Raw genomic sequence first — 4,239 nt, 5'->3', positions numbered from 1 at the left:
GATAAATTAACGAAAAGCATCCATTTCATTCTCGTAAGAGATACTTACAAAGTTGTTGACATAGCTCGGGTATTTATAAATGAAATTATCAGATTTCATGGAGCAACTAAGAAGATCATATCATGTAGAGATTAATGATTTACTTCAATATTCTTGACTTGTATGTAATCATCCTTAGGAACTCAATTAAATTTAAGTACAACTTATCATCTTGAGACTGATGGACAAACAAAAAGGGTGAACCAAGTACTAGAAGATATGCTAAGAATGTATGTTATGGACCAACAAACACATTGGGAAAAGTACTTGCACTTAGTTGAATTTTCATACAATAACAGTTACCACAGTTCAATCGAGATGCTTCCATTTGAGGCATTGTATGATAGACCTTGCAGAACACCATTAAGTTGGGAGAGGTTAGAATATGGGGTGATAGTGGGGCTATAATTAATTTAAGAAATGGAGGAAAATGTAAAACAAATTAGGCAATGATTAAAAGAAGCACAAGATAGATAAAAGAGTTATGCTGATGCGCATAGGACAGATAGGAAATGTGAAGTAGGAGATCAAGTTTTCATCCGCATTAGACCCAAAAAAAGCACCATCCGATTTGGAAGAGGAACAAAGTTATCGCCCCAATTTATTAGGCCATTCAAGTTTTGGAAAAATTTGGACCTGTTGCCTATCATCTTGCACTGCCACCCCACTTGCATAAAGTTCATAATGTTGGGTTGTGTTATATTCTTTCCACGACTAACTTCCCTAGTTAATTGGGGGGTTTAGAGGGGGGGTGGGCACCCCCCTTTGTTGCATCGATTGTGCAGCGAGGGGGTCACAAGGGGTTTGATGGGGGCGGGTAGCCCCCCTATACGGGGTTCGGGGTAGCACCTCGGGGAAATTTTTTGGGACCCTATATTAGGTGGGCTGACCTACCTATGGTTTTGTGCATGGTTTTCGCACATGGTTTTGGGCGCGATGGTTTTCGGTCCATGGTATTGGATGCTTCGGCATGTATAAATATGTATTGTAACATTGAAAGGAACATAATGAAAAATCAAGCTGGTAGTCCCAGTTTTATGATCCACGGGAAAATCTCTGTGTATATGTGTTATGCTCTTGCATTGTTTATTTTCTGTGTTTTAGAATTCATATGTAGGTAATTTCTGTATAGGGTTAAAACCTACATTTGGTATCAAATTTTTTTTGGCTTCAAGGGGACGCCTTTGTTGCTGAGGGGTTGCGCTCGGGCCTGTGGTGGACCTTGTTCAGTGGGAGATCTGTGGGATCGAATCTGGTGGTGAAAGAAGATGGCGAGCAGTGGAAAGATAGAGATCGAGAAATTTAATGGTCAGAGTTTTGAGTTGTGGAAACTCAAGATGGAGGATCTGTTGGTGGATAAAGATCAGTGGATTGTGGTAGATCCAGGTACTAAACCAACGAGAGTGTTTGATGAAGAATGGAAGAAGTTGGATCGGAAGGCAAAGATCACAATACAATTGTGTGCCTCAAATTCAATATTGCTGAATGTATCAGGGGAAGCTACAATGAAGGATTTGTGAGACAAGTTAGGGACTTTGTACCAATCTAAGTCTCTGGTGAATAAAATGTTCCTATGGAAAAAGCTGTATAACCTAAGGATGAAAGATGGAGACTCAGTGACAGAGCATTTGAACGCATTGAATACTGTGGTAAGTCAGTTATTATCTGTTGATATTAAATTTTCAGATGAAGATAAGTGCATCAGTTTGTTGTGTTCTCTACGAGATTTGTGGGATAGTTTGGTTATTGCAATAGGTAGTAATGCAACTGCCTTGCAGTTTGATGCAATAGTCTCATGCTTACTAACAGAGGAGACGAGATGGAAAAATACAGGGAGCCAGAATGGTGATGCCTTGTTTATACGAGGACGGTCCTTGAACAAAAATAAAAATATGTCATCAAGTGGGAGATCTAAATCTAGAGGGAAATCTAAATCTCCAGGAAAACCTATAAAGGTGGTGTGCTGGAAATGCGGAAAGGAAGGGCACTACAAAATGGACTATAAATCTAAATCTCTCAACAAAGGAAAGGGAGTTGATGATGCTCGTCCTGCAGAGGCAAAAACCACTTCAGATGAAGTAGGGGATGTGCAGTTGGCTTCTTCAAGTACACATGTAGATCACGGGGCATGGTTGGTTGACTCAGGTGCATCCTTTCACTTCACTTCCCATAGAGAGTGGTTCTGCGAGCATGAGAAATATGATGGTGGTGATGTCTTCTTGGGGGATGACAAGAAGGCTAGAATCGTTGGTCACGGAAAAGTTAAGTCGAAGTTGTAAGGTGGAAGGATTAGAAAAATTTCGGGTGTTCTACATATTCCTGCATTATCCAGAAATCTGATTTCTGTAAGCAAGATGGATGATGTAGGTGTAAAAACAATGTTCGAGAAAGATACCTGCAAGATTGTTTGGGGAGCACCGGTATTGATGTGAGGAGTTTGGATTGGAACTCTGTACAAGCTGCAAGGTAGCACTGTTATTGATGGGTGCAATAGTTCTATGGTTCGTGAGAGTGGAGCAGAAAATCTAGTGGTCTCTGGAGAAAAAACCATGTTGTGGCATCAAAGGCTTGGACATATTGGAGAGAAGGGCCTTTGAATACTTCATGGTAAAGGTATGGTAGAAGGTATGACTAATAGCTCTCTGTATTTTGATTTCTATGAAAATTGTGTATATGGGAAGTAGAATCGGTTGAGTTTCCCCTCTGGTTGTAAGAGGGCGAAACAAATATTAGAGCTTGTGCACAGTGATGTGTTTGGACCTGTGAAGGTTTCATCACGGGTAAGTTTGTGTAATATGTATCATTTATAGATGACTTCTCAAGGAATACATGGATATATTTACTCAAGAAGAAATCTGAAGTCTTTGATAGGTTTAAATAATTTAAGGCTCTAGTGGAAAAGCAAACAGAGAAGAAGATAAAGGTGCTGAGGAGAGATAACGGTGGAGAGTTTTGCAACAAGGAATTTGAAGAATTCTGTAAGAAGTGTGGTATAGCACGACAAAAGACTACTCCATACACACTTGAGAAAAATGGAGTTGCAGAAAGAATGAACAAGACGTTGATGGAAAGGGTAAGAAGCATGCTCAGTGGCGCTGGGTTAGGACAAGAATTCTGGGCAGAGGCGGTGGAGACAACATGTTACTTGGTCAACAGATCACCTTCATCAATGTTGGAGGATAAGACTCCACAAGAGGTATGGATTGTTAAGAAACCCTCTCTTTCACATCTGAGGGTATTATGACGTGATGCATATGTACACGGTCCAAAGGAGAAAAGAACAAAGTTGGATAGTAAATCTGAAAAATGCATCTTTATTGGGTATAAGGATGGTTTAAAGGGTTATAAGCTTTGGAACCCAGTAACAAGGAAGGTTGTGTACAACCGAGATGTGGTGTTCAGAGAGGTGAAAAATGTTATTAAACATGAAGTCCCATCAAAGGAACCTGAGAAGATAGAGTTTGAGCTAAAGGAGGAAGAATGAGACTCTACAGTAGAAGAGGAATCAGAAGATGAAGAGACACAAACTCCGGTTGTGAGAAGATTAGTTCGAGAAAGAAGGAAGCCAGAAAGGTATAGTCCATCTGCTTTCTGTTCAAATTTTTCTTTATCTATTACTGATGATGATCCCAGAACTGTGATGGAATTAGTAGATTCAGAGGATGGAAAACTTTGGAAAGAGGCCATGGTTGATGAAATGGCATATTTGCACAAAAATGAGGCTTGGGATTCGATGGAGTTGCTGGATGGAAGAAAACCCATTGGAAGCAAATGGGTGTTCAAGAAGAAGACAAAAGCAAAAGGAAAGGTGGAGAAATACAAAGCTCGATTGGTAGCAAAAGATTATTCCCAGGTGCTGGGAATTGATTTTGGTGATATTTTTTCTCCTGTTGCCAAGGTAGCTTTTATTTGATTACTTTTATCTGTTGCTGCTGCTTTTGATTTTGAGGTAGAACAGATGGATGTGAAGACAACATTTCTTCATGGGGATCTGGAAGAAGAGATCTACATGAAGCAACCTGAAGACTTTGTGGTGAAGGGTAAGAAAGAACTAGTATGCAAGTTAAAGAAGTCTCTGTATGGGTTAAAACAATCACCAAGGATGTGGTATCAGAAATTTGATACATTTATAGGGGGACTTGGCTTCACCAAAAGAAAAGCAGATCACAGTGTGTAGTTTAAATTAATTGGTGACCGTGT

Source organism: Pinus tabuliformis, chromosome X, assembly GCF_031772625.1.
Source record: "Pinus tabuliformis cultivar Carrire ecotype Pingquan chromosome X, CPIR1, whole genome shotgun sequence".
NCBI lineage: Eukaryota > Viridiplantae > Streptophyta > Pinopsida > Pinales > Pinaceae > Pinus > Pinus tabuliformis.
The sequence above is the reverse complement of the archived record's forward strand: the minus strand, read 5'-3'. Positions refer to the sequence as shown.